Genomic DNA, 19,958 nt, shown 5'->3' with positions numbered 1-19,958 from the left:
TCATATTGATGTTGTGTTTTACCAGTGGCTCAACAATTTGTGGAAGTCTCCATGGAGTTATGTTGAAAGTTTGACTAGGAAGCAAGTTTTGAGTAAAATAGTTACAAACTTATGGGTGAGTATTTGTTTCTTATCGATCTCTCCCATGGTCAATGTAAGCATCTTAAGTTTTACCTGTAATGAAATCTTCGTAATTTTCTTTTAGGTGCTCTTTGAGCAGTCTTAGTTAGAGATTTGACATGCAAGCATGGGACATAAAATGACAAGGGAGGGTGTTATTTGACAATAGTTACAAATTGGCATGGATGCCTTCATTTCAATTAAGCATCTTTTATGATACCCTTCTAACCAGATTTAAATACAATTTTCTAATTCAATATATAATACACAAATTTTACCTTAATAAGTGCACTTTATGTTAAAATATCAATCTTTTGTAATCAAGGAAATGATAAATTTTCCTTTTAGAATGAATGATGAAAATTTTCTTTACCATATAGTTATTTATGATCTCAAGTCATTCCTTTAAGGTTTTCAAATTGTCAAAATGAAGGATTCAATTTGCTATATGTTTAATGCTCTTATTCTGTTGACAAAATGAGATTTGGATTTCATATTGGAGACAACAAGTTTGGCCTAAATGTAACACCTCTTTATTTATTTCACACATGATTAAAAAAACTAAGTAGCAAGTGCATAACTTCCATTTATTTATTGTACAGTTTCTACAACACACCATGTTCTTATGTGTCTTGGAAAGTTAAGAACCTTGTTTAAAATATGGTGTGCCTTCCATGCAAAGAAGTCTCGTATTTCGTGATTGTGGTGGCTTGAATAGAAACTTGCATCTGTTTTGATACGTGGAGAACTCAAGACAACATCTGGTTTTTAGTGCCTTTCAAATTAGTGGATTTCATATTAATTTCTCAATCAATATGCAATGTGTTTTTCATGGAACATTGCTAAAAAAAATTTGTAATTTTTTTTGTTTATAAATCATTACTAAATTTTGATTGCAAATAATTGTTAGGATTCATTAGTAGGAATTTTATCCAACTTATAAGCTTTTAGGTGAGTGATGTACACTGAAATTTTTTCTATTTTGTTTGGTTTGAAATGCTCTTCAATTTTAAACCAACATACTATTATTTGTTTGCAACATGTTATATTTGTAGAAAATTATCTTATCTAGATTTATACTATGGATTTGAATAATGTTTGAGGTGAAGGAGTCTTTTTGGCATGTCTTGCTGTCTTGAGTTGTGCAAGTCAAAGGCTCGAAGAGCACAAACTCTTATAACTAGAGGAAAGACAATTGAATTCTCATTCTATGGTGAGCTGTGAGGATTTTGTTGTGAGTTGTATGGTATTATTTGAATTGCAAATAACCTTATTTGTCTTTCAAATACTTAATGCAATTGTGCATGACCATGAATTGAACTCATACTTGACAAAATTGTGAGTTGTATGGTATGCTTTCTTATTTTCTTTTTATTTTATGCATGGGTAAAAAAAACACTCTTAGTAACTTGATGAACATTTGGTTATTGCAATACCTAATGTTTTTTGGAAGCTGATTACAATATTCATGGGTGAAAAAATCTTTGTTTTTATAATTTATTTTTTGAAAGTAGATTCATGGCCTTTATCAATTCCTTGCATATTCCTAATATTATAAAGCTTACTTGTTTTCCAAAATTGCTTATCGTATGATAGAAGTGAATGCATTAAAGATTGTTAATTGAAAGAAATAATTTGTTTTTAGCTAGAGATTGGAGATGACATTACAACATGATCTCATGTCCTTGGTAATTTGTAGATTGAGGGTTTTCAAAAGGTTTTACTCCAATACCAGTAAAAGAACTGCCACGGAAACAGCTAACATTAGTACCTTGTATCTCAAGTTTCATAGAGAGTTGATCATTGAATTGGTGCCCAATCTTTTTTCCAAGATAGGTGTGTTATCCATGCCAAGGGGATGCCCTATTAAATTATAGGGCTTTGGATTCCTTAATGATTAGAATGAACTCCGAAATTTTTGCATATTTCTAAATGTCATGTCACATCTTTCCAACAAGGTAACTTCCTTCAATGCTCTCAATTATGGAGATCATGAGTTGCTAAAATTTATGGTCTGCATTAGAGAAGGATTGTTTGATGCTCTCACTACTGGCTACATCTCTTGTCCTTGCAACTACATATCTTTTAATCCCCTTCAATGAGAAAAGAATAAAGAACATAAACAAGTTGTCCATGATGACTCACATTCCTAATGTTCTAGTTGATGGTATACCTTCTTGAGATTGAAGAAGGAGAAATGTCAAAGACATCCCTTATCAGAGAGAGGCCTTCACAGACTCACCACTCTCAAACAACTCAAGATTGATAGTATATTTAAGATTTGTTTCTTCTCAGATGACTAAGGCTTGCTCTTTCTTCCAATGTATCACTCATGTATATTTCCATGTAAAGATTCCAGAATCCATGAATTTCCTACATTACCAAGACCTCACCTAAGCTCCAATTGTATTTAATAGATGGATAAATCCAACTTTGATCCATAATAGTTTGGATTCAAAAAATGAAAGCAAAGAGGGTTCGCCCTATCCTATCCATATATTTAGTAAGTTTCATCTATTCCCAACACATAATTCTTACATTTTACCTTCTTGTTACAAGTATAAATTATCATACTGTTAAAATTTTCTACAAGTTCAACTACTAGAGAATCCCTACACTAAACCTTTTTGTTGAAAACTTGACTAGGGAGTAGCATTTAACAACAATTACAAGCTTTATGGCTTCACATTTTCTATTCAAATTATGTTCCTCTTGTTGGTCATCCCATAGTCCCATGTAAGCATTAGTATTTTTATTTCTCCCAATTTAAATTTTAACACAATAATTTAGTTGAGTGAATTTATTTATGTTAACAAGAAGTTCTGCTTGGTGTATTCTTGTTGTAGGATTCTTTTTGTGAAAGTTGTCTAACTTCCTATTCACCATGTTTTCTACTTCATTCAGGTGTAGTGACGTGTCAATTGGATATCTGGAAGTTATATGATGTAATGAATTAGAAGCTACCAAAAGGGTGCACAACTTTAAGCCTCTTCAAGAGCTAATAATTGATGGTTGTATGCCTAAGACACTTTTTTCCTAGGGATAGGTTTTTCATTCAATGTAAGAAGGTTGACAGTTCAAAATTGTATATAGGCCTTTAGGGTTGTTATTGATTGGAATGATTCACAATTCAAGCAACAACAAGTCTCTGGAATTCTTTCAAATTTCTAAATGTCCTCTCACGTGTTTCCAAGAGGCTAGCTTCCTGCAATCCTAATGAAGGTGGAGATCCTGAGTTGCTAAAATTTGGGGTGTAGAGTAGATGAATGTTGTCGAATGCAAAAGAAGAATACTACTTCTCTTGAATACTGGTATGTCGCTTGTCTCTATCTTTCACATCATTGCCAATAGATGCCTTACCTGATCCTGAAACACCTTGGTATTTATGATTGGAATGATTCACAATTCAAGCAACAACAAGTCTCTGGAATTCTTTCAGATTTCTAAATGTCCTCTCATGTGTTTTCAAAAGGCCAGCATCATGCAATCCTAATGAAGATGGAGATTTTGAGTTGCTAAAATTTGGGGTGTAAAGTAGATGAATGTTGTTGAATGCAAAAGAAGAATACTACTTCTCTTGAATGTTGGTATGTTGCTTGTCTCTATCTCTCACATATTGCTAAGAAATGTCTTACTTGATCTTGAAACACCTTGGTATTTATGATTGGAATGATTCACAATTCAAGCAATAGCAAGTCTCTGGAATTCTTTTAGATTTCTAAATATCCTCTCATGTGTTTCCAAAAAGTCAGCTTCCTACAATCCTAATGAAAGTGGAGATCCTAAGTTGCTAAAATTTGGGGTGTAGAGTAGATGATTGTTGTCAAATGCAAAAGAAGAATACTACTTCTCTTGAATATTGGTATGTTTCTTGTCTTTATCTCTCACATCATTATCAAGAGATGTCTTACCTGATCTTAGAACACTTTGGTATTTATGATTGGAATGATTCACAATTCAAGCAATAGAAAGTCTCTGGAATTCTTTCAGATTTCTAAATGTCCTCTCATGTGTTTTCAAGAGGCTAGCTTCATGCAATCCTAATGAAGGTGGAGATCTTAAGTTGCTAAAATTTGGGATGTAGAATATATGAATGTTGTCGAATGAAAAAAAAGAATACTACTTCTCTTGAATACTGGTATGTTGTTTGTCTCTCTCTCACATCATTGTCAAAAGATGTCTTACCTCATGCTTAAACACCTTGGTATTTATGATTGTGGGAAACATGTTTTGTTTTTGAAGTTTATGTGTCATGTTCCACTTCCAATGCTGTCATTTGTTTGTGAACTAGCTATGGTGGTTGCCTACTTGGCCTCTCTCAATTCGTTGCATATTGGAAATATTTCAAAGCTTAATTCTCATCCCAAATCACATGCTAGAATAGAAGTGATAGAATTAGAAATTGTTGGTTGCATATTGGCAATATTTCGAAGCTTAATTCTCTTTCAAAGCTTAATTCTCTTCCCAAATCACATAATCTCATTTCCCTTTGTAATTAGCAAATGAATGGTTTTCAAAAGCATTTCCCCTAGTATCAGTGGAAGAAGACAATCTACCTCAGAAACAACTAGCATCTTTGATTGAATTGGTGTCTCAAGTCTCCTAAAGAACTCAGAATTGAGTTGGTGCTCAAGATAGTTTACTTCCACAAGATGGAATTTGGGTTTGTTCCCTAAGACAATTCAAAATTATAGCACTTCGATTCCTTACTGTCTATGGAATGATTGAATTTGGAATGATTCATGATAGCACAAAACATGTCTATGGAATTCTTGCATTTTTCTAAATGTGTTATCATCAGCTAAGCTCCATTTGTATTTTGCAAGCGAAACCATATATGAGAAATAGAACTCCTAAATCCAATATTGAGATATGCGCCAAAGATAGCCCACATCTCCTATGTGAAAACTGATGGTGAGATTCATTTTTGATCCATAATGGTTCACTGCAATAGCAGAAGCAAGTTCACCATATCCCCTAGTTTCACACCATTGAAATTTTCTACAAGTGGAGCTATTAGGTGAATTTTGCACTTACTTTTATTGTGAAAAAACTTCACTAGGGAGCAACTTTTGACAATAGTTACAAGCTTTATGGCTTTACATTTACTATTCAATGTTTGTTCCGCTTGTTGATCTCTTCCACAGTCCTATGAAAGCATCAATATTTCTATCTCTCCCAATTCAATTTTTCAGGCAACTTTATCCTTTAACTAGATGAATTCATTTATGTTAATAAGATTTTCATTTTGGTATATTCCTACAAGATTCTTTCGATGATGGGTTGTCAACTTCACTTTCAGCATAACTCCTAGTTCATTCAGGTGTAGTGATATTGGTAGTTGAATATCTTTAACTCATATGGTGCAATATATAAGAAACTACCATGAGGGTGCACAACCCTGAGTCTATTAGAGAGATGGTTGCATATGCACATGACACATCTCTTTCCCAAGGACAAATTTGTATATATCTTTTAGAGTTGTTATTAATTGGAATGATTCAAAAATAGTAACAAGCCTCTGGAATTCTTTCGGATTTCTAGATGCCCCATTTCCATGTCTTTCCAAGAAGCCAGCTTCCTGCAATCCTAATGAAGGTGGAGATTCTGAGTTGCCCAAATGTGGAGTTTAGACTAAATGAATGTTGTCAAATGCAAAAGAAGAACATCACGTCTTTTGAATACTGGTATGTTGCTTGTCTCTATCTCTCACATCATTGTCAACAAATGCCTTACCTGATGTTTAAAACACCTTGGTCCTTATGATCGTGTAAAATAGATTTTAGGTGGTAGAGGAGGGGATAATGCACCACGACACGTTTCTTGTTCATCTTACAATGATGCTCTCTCACAATGATCGAAAGAAACATAGTCAAAACTAAGTAATGATGCGATTTTGCCTCAAGGAGGAAGGAAAGGGAGAGAAGAGGAAGCAACCCAATGCAAAGATGCATTAGATTGTTATGTCTTGACAAGGGGATGAAGAGAAGGAGAACACAAGATGCTGCTTATTGGTAACATGAAGTCCTTATGAAGACAAATTGTTTGTCTTAACCAAGAGAGGAAGAAACAGAAAAAAGAACCCAAGGTTCATCAAAGGATATTGGTGTGACAATTCACCCATGTAAATTTAAACAAGTAGCTCCATTGAAAACGGTTCACATGACATACCCATGAGTGCTACACTTCTGTAATTTCATTAAACTGTCATGCCACAAACTGTGTGGATCAATATATTGTGCTATCATAGTATTTTATAATTGTTTCCCAACTTTACATGATCAAAGAGAAAAATATTCATAGGCACGACACCATTTTTGTGATTTGCAAACCTAATGAATACAATTAAATCCTAATAATAAAATCATTATAGCTTAATAAAGAAAAACATTTTAGAACTGTTCTTGGCAAAATGCAACAGAGCAAATCAAAGGTCCAAAATTGTAGGATTATTTGGAATTGTTTCTAATTACAGTGATTCACAAGTTGCAACAAGTCTCTAGGCTTCTTTCATATTTCTAAATGTACTTCTCTTATGTCTTTCCAAGAGCTCAGATTCTAGCAATCCACCTTCAAGTTTAGACTAAATGAATGTTGTCTAATGCAAATGAAGAAACAACACTTCTCTTGAAGACAAGTATGTTTCTTGTTTCTACCTCTTACTGATAAAATATCTTCATGCAATAGGTCATTTGACCAAGTCTTTAATAAATTGTTTTATGTTGAGTCTTATATCTGTTATGTTGTCCTGGTCTATAGGAAATTGTTTATTGAGTCTCTTTAATATCTCCTGATTTTTGGTGATGGTGGCAGCAGATTTATTGAAACATGGTTTCATGGTCCTATTTTTATGCCTTTATTGTTATGGCTTTGTCAAGCCAGTTGATTGTATTGCCTATTTATTGGTTGTCTCAACACAAATAAAGAGTGGAATTGTTTCTCTATTCTGTTTTTACTTTTGCTCAGTTTATTTATCAGTGGTATCAGAGCCTGGTTAACATTAGAAAAGTGGGTTAAAACCAGAAAGTGAGAATTGAGAGTGCCAAAACAGAGAGAGAGAGTTTGTGAGACAGAGAGTCATATAGCAACTGATTACTACTCAAAAAGTGCTATTTTGTAGCTTGTAATTAACTCTTTTAAACACTTTTGAGTAGTAGTTATTGCCTTTTAACCGAATTAACATGTTAAGGACCCTTGCAATCAATTCTAATCAAATTGTATTAAGTTTTGGTGTTTTGATAGCTTTTTTATCACCAAAGCAATCCGAGATTGAGGAGAGTTATTTGGAATCCATGGCAAAGCAATGGAAAGCTCAGAAACATGAAGAACCAAATCTTTGAAGTCCTTTGCCATAAGCAAATCCGGAATGCAAGGAGAGGAAGCAAAGAGAAATCTGCCATGAAGCAATTTTTGATGACAGTCATGTCAGCCACTTTTGGAGCACTTTCTGGAGTCCAAATTATGCATGCTATATTTCGTTTCGAAGCTCAGGAAGTCAAAAATCCAATGCTTCAAACGGTGCGCAATTCGGAGTTGAAATGAAGGAGTTACAGCCATTGCAAGCCGATCACTCCAAGCTGAAGGAAGAATTTTGCACAGCGCTGCGAAATCACCCTTTTGTTGCGAAATGATTTCGTAGCCTTTTTATACAGTGCTGTGGATTTCCCCCTGAAGTTTCCCATCATGTTGGAAGCCGAACACCGCAAGCTCAAAGACCACTTCGCAGCGATGCGAAATCAGCCGTTTGCTGCGAAGTGATTTCGCAGTCTTTTTTGTGCATCTGCGAAATCTCGCAGACCTCATTTTCACTTGCGAAATGGTCCTTAGTGCTTCCCGATATTTGTGACCGACACTTTTGGATATTTTGCTTCAGATTTTTGATGTCTAAATCCCCATTTTCTCCTTGTAACCCACCAATTATAGGATTCCTTAGTTATTAAGTTTGGAAAAGGGGTGAATAACCTCAGATATTTTGTTTTGTAATTTTCTTTATATATAGCTCTCGGGAGCTTGTTCTCAGAGAATCATGTAATCCAACGAGATATAGAAGTATGTAATATAGATATATAAATATATAGAATATACAGAGCCTTGCTCTGTTTTTTCCTTCTTTTTCATTTTCATTTTCTTGCTAACCAAACTCTGAGGATTTTTCCTCAGAGGATGAGAGGCTAGGCTTTTCGTCTCTTGGAGTGAGGAAATCCGGGTAAGTTTCCACATGCATAATTTGGAAGTTTTGTTGTTTTAGTTTTTAATGAAGAGAAAGTGTGACCCGTTAATGGTTTTTATCTTTTTAGTTAACTTAAAACACCTTTAAATCACCTAGGCCAACACTTGGTAAGGCAAGTGATCTCCGTCCATGGAGATTCACTAGTTTATCTCTTGCGAGCCTTTGGGAGGTGGTTTGAAGGTAGGATTTTCTAGAATAGCCAACACTTGGTAAGCTTTTGGACTCCAAGGAGACATCCATTAGTTATCTCTTGCAAGCTTTTGACGGGTAATCCAAGGTTAAAGATCACCTTGAATGGCAAGTGCTAGGTGAGAGGTATGAGCCATTGCAAGGTGCATCAGTGAGAGGGATTTAGTGTTTGAACCCATTAATGGGAAGCATCTGTACAGCACCGGTTAGAGAATTAACTATATGTTAATTCTCTAATGCGAGAAAAAGAAACAAGTGACCGGAACTCTTCTTTTTGTATGAGGAACCTGAGCCTAGTGGTCTGAACTCCAAGAAACATTTTTCTTTGTAAGTAAAATCAGTTACTATTTTTGGTTAGTTTAAAACCAAACCTTTTTTTCATTCAAACATCTTTATGTTTTCTTTTAAAGCTAACCTTGAAATGAAAAGGCACCAATTCAACTTTGAATTAATATCATTTGTGAAGTGAAAACCCATCCCAGTGAACGATCCTAGAGCCACTATGCTATAGTAGCTTTGTCTTTGCTATCCTAGTATATGGTGTAATAGGTTATAAATTTTGTTGATTACTCCCTCAATCAAGGAGCACCAGCTGGACACGAATCAGCTGAGACACCAATTGGGCATGAATCAGCAGCAACTTTGTTTATTTTCTTTCAGCAGCAGAAAAAAAACAATGGCCTCTGAAAATTTTGTGCAACCTGCAATTCCACGTTTTGATGGTCACTATGACTATTGGAGCATGTTGATGGAGAATTTCTTACGATCTAAAGAGTACTGGCAAGTAGTCTCTGGAGGGATAGCAGAACCAGCAACGAACTCACCAATGACGGATGCACAGAAAACAGAGATTGAAGGACAGAGATTAAAAGATCTAAAGACAAAGAATTATTTGTTCCAAGCTATTGATCGCTCAATCTTGGAAACTATTCTGTGCAAGGACACCTCCCAGCAGATTTGGGACTCCATGAAGAAGAAGTACCAGGGATCAACGAGGACCAAGAGGCAGCAGCTTCAAGCACTTCGATCTGAGTTCGAAACGCTTCGAATGAAGCCGGGAGAGTCAATTTCTGATTACTTCTCAATAACAATGGCAATCATCAACAAAATGCAAATTCATGGCGAGAAGATGGAGGACGTGACTGTTATTGAGAAAATTCTTCGGTCAATGACGCCAAAATTTAACTATGTTGTTTGTTCTATTGAGGAATCGAAAGACCTTGATGAACTATCAATTGACGAGTTGCAAGGATCTTTGTTAGTTCATGAGCAGAAAATCATCCAGGAGGACAAAGAGGAGCAAGCTTTAAAAGCTTCAACTAACAACAATGCTTTGACAATGAATAGATTAGTAGATCGAGGTAGAGGCAAAGGAAGAGGAGTTCGAGGAGTTAAAGATGGAGGTAGAGGAAGAGGTGGACGAGACAATTTTAGAGTTGATGAAGATCAACCAGATTTCCAAAATAGAGGCAGAGGTCGAAATCAACAATTTGACAAATCCAAGGTAGAGTGTTTTAGATGTCATAAATTTGGCCATTACCGTTCTGAATGTTATACTAAATTACCTAACGACAAAGAAAAAGGAGAGAAATCTAATTATGCAGAAAAGAAAGAAGTTGAAACCTTGTTGATGGCTGCTCAAGTCAATGAACAACCTCAGGCAGAAGTGTGGTATGTGGACATAGGCTGTAGCAACCACATGTGTGGTAGTAAGTCTTCTTTTTGTTTTCTAAATGAAGGTTTTCGTTCTACAATGAGCTTTGGTGATTGTTCTACTGTGAATGTAATGGGAAAGGGTGATATTAATATTAGAACCAAGAATGGTTTTGTAGAAACAATTTCCAATGTTTTTTATGTACCAGACTTGAAAAGTAATTTGTTAAGTGCTGGTCAATTGCAAGAAAAGGGTTACATAATAACAATTCAGAAGGGTGCTTGCGAGATATATGATCCTTCGAGAGGTGCTATTGCTGTTGTTCAAAGGGCTTCAAACAGGTTGTTTCCATTGAAGATTGATAGTGTCCAGTCTTTCTTAATGGCTAAAGTGAAATATCTTTCATGGCTTTGGCATTTACGCTATGGCCATTTGAATTTTGGTGGATTAAAAACTCTCCAACAGAAACATATGGTGACAGGTCTTCCTCAAATTTCCATTCCTTCTCAAGTTTGTGAAGAATGTGTTGTTGGCAAACAACATCGTTCTCAATTCCCTCAAGGAAAGTCGCGAAGAGCAAAGAATGTCTTGGAACTGGTTCACTCTGACATTTGCGGTCCAATTAATCCAAATTCTAATGGAGGTAAAAAATATCTAATTATCTTTATTGATGATTATAGTCGAAAAACGTGGGTTTCTTTTTTGCAGGAAAAATTAGAAGCTTTTAGTGCATTTAAAAGCTTCAAGGCACGCGTTGAAAAAGAAACAGAGAGATCCATCAAAATTCTCCGTACTGATCGTGGTGGAGAATATTGTTCAAATGAATTTGAACATTTTTGTGATGATCAAGGCATACGAAGAGAACTCACAGCTGCTTATACACCGCAACAGAATGGTGTATCAGAGAGAAAAAATAGAACCATCCTCAACATGGTGAGGAGCTTGCTTGCAAGGGGAAAAATTCCAAAGAGTTTTTGGCCGAAGGCAGTGAATTGAAGTATCCATGTGTTGAACAGAAGTCCTACATTTTCTGTTCAAAACATGACACCGGAGGAGGCTTGGAGTGGACGGAAACCAGCTGTAGATCACTTCAAAATTTTCGGTTGCATCGCCTATGCACATGTCCCAGACGAGAAAAGGAAGAAACTTGATGACAAAGGTGAAAACTGTGTTTTTCTTGGCGTAAGTGAAGCATCCAAAGCATATAAATTGTTCAATCCACTCACGAAGAAGATTGTGACCAGTAGAGATGTTATTTTTGATGAGGAGAGCACCTAGAATTGGAATGGGCAGCAGCCTACTCAAGTCATTTTTGACAATGATGTTGAAGAAGAAAGGCAGTAGCTTCTACAACAACAAATTCCTACGGTTTCTATACCTGAAAGTCCACCAAATGATGCTCCAATAGCCGCTGAAACTTTATCAACAGCAGCAGAGAGTAATGTAGTTGCTGAATCACGACTTCGCCGTGTTCGAAAAAGGCCCGCATGGATGCAAGATTTTGAGGTAACTGAAGTTCAATCTGATAATTATGATACAATTGCCCATTATGCTTTGTTATCAGATTGTGATCCCATTACATTCCAAGAAGCTATCAAGGATTTAAAGTGGCATAAGGCTATGAATGAGGAGATCGGGTCTATAGAGGAAAATAATAGTTGGGAGCTAGTTGAACTTCCAAAAGGGCAGAAATCCATTGGTGTTAAATGGGTTTATAAAACGAAGTTGAACAAAGATGGTGGAGTTGATAAGTACAAAGCTCAGCTTGTTGCAAAGGGGTACAAGCAAGAATTCGGAGTGGATTACAAAGAGGTGTTTGCTCTAGTAGCAAAGCTTGACACTATTCGCTTGGTGTTATCCATGGCTGCCCAAAACTCATGGTCTATCCATCAGTTAGATGTGAAGTCAGCATTTTTGCATGGAGAGTTGGAAGAAGAAGTCTATATTGATCAACCCCCTGGGTATGTGAAGCAAGGTTATGAGAATCAGGTATATAAGTTAAAGAAAGCACTATACGGACTGAAACAAGCACCAAGAGCTTGGTACAGTCGTATAGATGCTTATTTTACTGAGGAAGGTTTTATTAAATGTCCATATGAGCACACTCTTTACACTAAATATGGTGTTGATAAGAAGATTTTAATTGTGTGTTTATATGTTGATGATCTCATTTATACTAGTAATAATAAAACCATGCTTGCTGATTTTAAGAAGTCTATGATGAAAGAATTTGATATGACTGATATGGGATTAATGCACTATTTTCTTGGCATTGAGGTAGTGCAATCATCTGCTAGTGTTTTCATTTCTCAAAAGAAATATGCTCTAGAGATTTTGGACAAGTTTATGTTGAAGGATTGTAATTCAGTCATCACCCCAAGTGAAGTTGGTCTGAAACTCTCAAAGAGTGGAGCAGGAAAGAGGGTGGATAGTACTCTTTACAAGCAGATCGTTGGAAGTCTTATGTATCTGACATCTACAAGACCAGACATTATGCACGCAGTCAATTTAATCAGTAGATACATGGAGAATCCAACTGAAGTTCATCTTTTGGCTGCAAAAAGAATTTTTCGCTATTTGAAAGGTACTGTAGACTTTGGGATTCTATACAAAAAGGGTGAAAGATCAAGTTTGATTGGTTTTTCAGATAGTGATTATGCTGGAGATCTTGATGATAGAAAGAGCACTTCTGGAGCAGTGTTTATGTTGAATTCTGGAGCTATTACTTGGTCATCAAAGAAGCAACAGATTGTGACTTTGTCAACTATGGAAGGTGAGTTTGTTGCTGCAGCATCAAGCTCATGTCAAGCTATTTGGCTGAGAAGGTTACTTGAAGTTTTGTACAACCAACAGCAAGGTCCAACAGTGATTTACTGTGATAACCTCTCTGCAATAAAACTCTCAAAGAATCTAGTCTTACGTGGGAGAAGCAAACACATTGATGTGAGGTACCACTTCTTGCGTGATTTATGTAAAGATGGAGTTATTGATTTGGTGTTTTGCAAAAGTGAAGATCAAATTGCAGATATCTTGACTAAGCCCCTCAAGCCTGCTGTTTTTATGAAACTTCGAAGTATGCTTGGATTTTGTTCTTCAAAGGAGGTTGTGGCTGCTTCAGGAAAGGCTTTGCAAATTGATTCCTAAACTGATTTCTGCAGATATCAGTTTAAGGGAGGGTGATAAAATATCTTCGTGCAATGGGTCATTTGACCAAGTCTTTAATAAATTGTTTTATGTTGAGTCTTATATCTGTTATGTTGTCCTGGTCTATAGGAAATTGTTTATTGAGTCTCTTTATTATCTCCTGATTTTTGGTGATGGTGGCAGCAGATTTATTGAAACATGGTTTCATGGTCCTATTTTTATGCCTTTGTTGTTATGGCTTTGTCAAGCCAATTGATTGTATTGCCTATTTATTGGTTGTCTCAGTACAAATAAAGAGTGGAATTGTTTCGCTATTCTGGTTTTACTTTTGCTCAGTTTATTTATCACTCACCTCATTGTCAAGAGATGCCTCACCGGCTGCTTAAACATGTTGATATTTGATTGTGAAAGAACATGTTTTGGTTAGTAGAGAAGGGGATAATTTAGCACAACACATTTATTGTAGACAAAACCATTGAAGATTTCTAATATTTTGTTAGTTTGGATGGAATATGAATTATAAAACTTTTAAAAGTTATAATTAACTTTAATCATGCATTTAAGTTTTTTTTTTTTTAAATATCTTCTCAATTTTCTTAATTGTAAGAAACAAATCACTTATTAGTAGAAATGAGGATGACAATTTATGTTAGTGGGTTGTGTTTGTGTTATATCAAAGGTTAGATCCTCCACTAAATAACTCAACCCAAACATGACATGAATAATAATCAAAATTTAAAACATAAACTCAAACACAATATAATTATTATCTAGGTGATACATTATAATCGGTTTAACCGATTTAATAATAAGATGTTATTTCATAATCAAGTCAAGTTAAATGTTGAATGAAATAATATGGTTAATATTCTAATATGACATGTTTATGACCCAATTATGACATACTTATTGAAGAAAAAAAATTTACATGAGTCAAATATGAGTTCAATAAGTTAAAGTTATTATTAGGTAAATCAATACCATTATTAAATAAGTTAATTTGAGTCAAATGTGAGTTATCCAGATTGACCTAAAAATAATCTATTTATTAAACGGGTTATATAGATTCATAAGATTAATTTAATTTAAATATGATTTTACTTGATTCAAATCCCTAAAACATAAGTTGGGTTTGAATTATGTTGGCGAATTGCACCAAATTGGACCTACCTTAACTAGAAAGAAAGCACTCATCATAGAGTTTTCCTCGACATCCTACTAGAAAATTCTAAAAATATATCTAGGACATGACTCACGTGAAATGCATTCATCCTACTCTAAAAGTTTTATTCACCATTTTATTCACTTAGGGCTATAAACTTTTTGAAAAAGCAGGATATATTTATTACTTGTCTTTATGTAAAACAATTCTTATAGTTACCCAATGAGATTTAATATCAATTTTCAATGCAATAACATCCCACATTCTTAGGCAATTACTTGGAAACGGTTGTCACATCACTTCAAACCTCAAAAATTTGTTTCAAGATTCCACTATAATTTCCACATCTTTCATTTTTCTTTTATACCCATTGGGCATTGGATTGGCTCCAACTTTGAAAAATTACTATTTATCATATGATCAAATTTTCTCACTTTATAACTTTTCTCATTCCATGCCAATAATGTATATAAATAAGTGGGTTGGATTTGGATTTGAATTTTTGGGCTCAAATAAATGATTTCATTTTAGTGAAATTGAATTAAAATCAAGTCAAAAGATGTAGCAATTATGCAAGTGGGGCCTTGAATAGGACTAGTGTCATCACTTTATACTATTGGGCTTTGCTTTTACTATTTGGAAGAAGGCATAAGCTTTGGTCAATTCATCTCATACTTTTTTTAGTTGTGAACCCACCTCAACCTGATCTTCATCTTTACTTTTTATTTCATTTTTGTTTTAGATGTGGACCCACTTCAATGTTATCTCTATCTTTCTCACCTAAAGCAAAGTTAATTAGCCCTCCATCAATATAATTATAATTTTATTTCATAAAAATTATTTAAAGCATCTAATGAAAAAAGTGTGTAATGATAAAGTACAAGAAGTTAAAAGTTTTTTTAAAAAATAATTTTTTATCCTTGTGTTGTTTTATTTATTTATTTTTATCTTAAATGTAAATCTCTCTCTTCGAAGAAATTAATATCATTACATACTAAAAGTGCATTATTCAATTGTTTCAATAAATAAAATTTTTTATTCTTCAAGTATTTAAAATATTAGAAACACTTCTTAAAATTATTGTCAAATGCACTCTAAGTACTTATTTTTTGTTTTTAAAAATAAAAATTGATAAAAACTTCCATATAAAAAATAGAAATTCTTAACAAAAAATATAGATTTAGTTCATGCCCTTAAAAATTATTTTTAAAAAATTTAAAATTTAAGATAGTAAATCTCAATTTGAAATTAGGGTGATTCTATGGTATTGGAAAGTAATTTTTCTATGGAATATAAAAAAAATAAAAAAAAATAAAAATAAAAATTGGTGATCCATTAAAAACAACCACATAATAAAAATAATTTCATTTATAATTAATCTAAATTTTATTTATATGTATCCGATTCCTATTTATTAACACTTAAATATCATTTCTTTATGTCATGGTTTTATTTTATTTCTCATAGATATGTTTTAGGACTCATTGGAATTGATTCTCATAGACTTGCTTATAGTCTATTACACTTCCATCAATAATCTCATAAAGACAAAATGTCTACTTCATACCATTCATTTTTTTTTCTTTTGTATTGATCAACTTTTTTTTGGTTTTTAATTTTCAATAAAAATTGGTCACCCAAATTGACTCTTTTTTTTTTTGGTTTTCTTTTCTTTAATTATAATTAACTAATGATGATGTTAAGATTAATAAAAATTATTTGGTGAAAGAAGTTCAAGACCAGCCTAACCAATAAAAAAATGTGTATATTTCACTTTCTATATTATTAGATTAATCAAAATTAACTAATTATATGGAGGTGTTTGATAAAACTTAATACTAATTACTTAATTATTTAAGTTGACTTTTAGTTAAATTATATTTAAATTATTGACTTAAAACTTATTACTTAATTTTTATTTTAAGTATGAAGATTGTTTTACAAAACTAACTTATGATTAATTCTAAATGATCAAATTGACATATTTATCCTCATAAATTATAACTAGAGTAAAAGAGGTCGTGTAAAAGTAAAGGTCGTGGAATAGTAAAGGAGATTGTGAAGGTAATTATGGAAAATTGGGATAAAAAGGTAAAATAAAAATATGAATTTAAGAATAAGTTAATTATTTTTATTTATTTTAAATCATACCATTATGTTATTTTACTAAACATACTTAATTTATTTAATGATTTAAATGAAGTTATTAATTTAATTTAATAAAGTATCCCATAAAAGACCTTTTGTTTTCATTTTATATGAACATTCTTGATTATAAGTCAAAAATAGAAAAATAATAGATAATCTTTTATTTTGATAGTGAATTTTTATTTTAGATAGTGGGCTTTTTATTTAAATTTTTTTAATTATTTATTTTTTTATAATTTTTTTTTTTAGGATTGTAAAAATTAACCAACTAATTAACTTTTTTTTTTTCTCTTTTCAATTGTGGAAAGATTTTGATTGAACTCAAGATTAATATAAATGATGTAGAAAGTTTTGAGCTCATTTGATAACATTTGTGAAAATAATTCTTCAAAACAATTTTTGAAAATAGCTATTACCCGTTTCGATTTATTCTTTCCAAAGGAATTGTACACTTAAATACGATACAAAATTTTCCAAAATATACATTATCTATCTCTTCAATTTTTATTTAAATTATTGTGAAAAAATTATAAAAAAAAAAGTCAATTTTTTTTTTCTGAAAAATAACTTATTTGAAGAATAAATTCTAAAAATAAATTGTTTTATATCAAAAGTTTGTCAAATGTATATTTCTAAGTGAAGAAACCCCATTTTTCATGTTGTTTTCAATAATGGTTTTCGAACAAGACTTTTATTTTATGTTTTTGTATCTTCAAATAAAAATTAATTGATTATTAAATCTAAAATTATATAAAGTTTATTTCATATAAATCTTCATAGTTGCATTAAATTACTTCATACAAGAAAAACCATCTAAGTACAAATATGATGTGAAAACACATTAATTGTCATATTTATCTTTCTATTTGATGGCTAATATTATCTATATTCTACTTTTTATTAACTAACAAAATTATACAAAAATTATAGAAAAATAATTATTTTCATTTCCCAAATTGTAGAACACAAGTTTCTAATGAAATTGGAAATGGGCATAATTGATTACATGACAAAATCCATCTTAGGAACAAAAGAAAAATGGAAACCTCAATTCAAAAAGATTAAAGGAAGAACACATGAATAAAGAAAACCACATATAAAGGTTAGACAACTACTAAGGCCCAAACATCTCACTTTTCCTGCTCTTTGTATCTCTATCATAAACCAAGAATCATTTTGCTCCACTAAGTGTTTCTCATTCTTTTTCACATCTACACCCTTCCCTAGTGAACCCTCTTGTTCTACCAATATCTCTTGCTCTTGATCACATCTCTTTTTCATATATTCCATAATTTTTTCTCTTCAGGTCCTAAAATATTTATAAATATATTTGTACTAGCTTGAATTTAATTACAATCACATATAAACTTTGGAAATATTCTATGTAATATTTGTTTCACAAAAAAATGGTATATTCTAATTTGGAATTTAAGACACCTCTTAACAATTTTTTATATCTTATAGTTAATAAAATTAACTAATTAAATATCAAATCGACTTTTGTTTTGGCTCTTCTTATGATTATGGTCTGTATGATTCTTATTGATCTTAAGATTAAATTAAAAAGGATAGGTAAGAGATCAACCTACTTTTAATTTATTAAACCTAAGTTAATAAAATTAGCCAATTAAATTAGTTTGTCGTCTTTCTCTTTTTATAATTATATTGCAAAGTTATCAAGATTAATCTAAAGGTTAGGTAAGAGAAATTGTGATTTATTAAATTTTAGTTAATAAAAGTAATCATAGTTTGTCGTCTTCTTATTTTTATAATTATGGCCGATTTGGTTCTTATCAATATGAAGATTAAATTAAAAGATTAGGTAAAGGGCACCCACTTGCAATTTATTAATCTCAATTTAGTAAAATCAGCTTGACTTATATTCACCTTGTTAAATATTCCAGTATATATGAAGTTAGGGTATTCACCTTGTTAAATATTCCAGTATATATGAAATTAGGGTATTCATCTTGGTTGAGTTATAACAAGGATCTTGGTTGAGTTATAACAAGTGGTATCAAAATACATTGATATCAAGTTCCTAGTTGTAAAAGAAAAAGTACAGAGTGGACAGATATCCATAGAGCATATTGGAACAAACTCCATGATAGCGGATCCGCTTACAAAGGGATTACCACCCAAGGTCTTTCATGAGCACACTGCTCATATGGGTGTTGTCTCATTTGAGGATATCCAAATTTAGTGGGAGTTTGTATTATTCATTGTATATTGCTCTATGTTATGTTTAGACTTTATCTATACATTTGGATTGTGTTCTGCATAAATAAAGTATTCATTTTATTGCACTCTGTTAAATTATGCTAAAGATTTGATCTCAATAAAGTTAAGTTGGACCAGTTGGAAATAGGCATGAATAGATCACATTGCATGTAATTTCCATGCTATGCACTCATGATTGATCTATGTCATTTAGCTGTGCAGATATATGTGATCATTGATTGGTCTAGTAACGATTGATGTAACAAAGGCCACCTTGATCCTATGTCAGTATAGTTAATGGACGAGATTGTTCGGATATACCCTAAGGACATGATAGCAAATTTTGAGCTCATAAGGTTAAGCACATTTATTTGAGGATGTTGAGTTTGGGGGGAGAAATCAGGCTAGGAATATTGTCTTTGAGGAGGAAGAGGGATCTACTATTGCTTTTGATAATGTACAGGTTTCACTACCTATCATTGATCAAGAAGTAAATTTGGATCCTCAACCAACAGACAATATTGTTCAACCCTTAATTGCAAATGAGGACATTGCTCCTGAAGAACAAACTCAATATTTCATAAATCTTAATCCATTGACATAGATTAAAATAATAACTCAAAGAATTAATCAAGGAGTAGGCTCTGATACCACTTGATTAATTCTTTGAGTTATTATTTTAATATATGTCAATGGATTAAGATTTATGAAATATTGAGTTTGTTCTTCAGGAGCAATGTCCTCATTTGCAATTAAGGGTTGAACAATATTGTCTGTTGGTTGAGGATCCAAATTTACTTCTTGATCAATGATAGGTAGTGAAACCTGTACATTATCAAAAGCAATAGTAGATCCCTCTTCCTCCTCAAAGACAATATTCCTAGCCTGATTTCTCCCCCCAAACTCAACATCCTCAAATAAATGTGCTTAACCTTATGAGCTCAAAATTTGCTATCATGTCCTTAGGGTATATCCGAACAATCTCGTCCATTAACTATACTGACATAGGATCAAGGTGGCCTTTGTTACATCAATCGTTACTAGACCAATCAATGATCACATATATCTGCACAGCTAAATGACATAGATCA

At 32.7% G+C, this 19,958-nt stretch overlaps 1 protein-coding gene across 11 annotated transcripts in view; it reads left to right on the top strand.

Annotated features, from left to right (window-relative positions):
- The window catches only part of LOC100253935 (putative disease resistance RPP13-like protein 1), a 50,828-nt gene that overhangs the window by 7,697 nt on the left and 23,173 nt on the right, over window positions 1-19,958 (top strand). For 10 of the 11 annotated variants that reach the window (XM_019224620.2, XM_019224621.2, XM_010660631.3 and 7 more), the window contains 2 exons: window positions 26-115; window positions 3,025-3,292. The exons of the other annotated variant lie outside the window; for it this stretch is intronic. The gene's annotated coding sequence lies outside the window, so the exon portion shown is untranslated. Of the gene's footprint in view, window positions 1-25; window positions 116-3,024; window positions 3,293-19,958 lie in introns of those variants that run through there. 11 annotated transcript variants of the gene reach the window in all.

The sequence above is a fragment of the Vitis vinifera genome, chromosome 13 (assembly GCF_030704535.1).
Source record: "Vitis vinifera cultivar Pinot Noir 40024 chromosome 13, ASM3070453v1".
In the NCBI taxonomy this organism is placed as follows: Eukaryota; Viridiplantae; Streptophyta; class Magnoliopsida; order Vitales; family Vitaceae; genus Vitis; species Vitis vinifera.
Note: the sequence above shows the minus strand (reverse complement) of the source record. Positions and strands in the feature narration are given on the sequence as shown.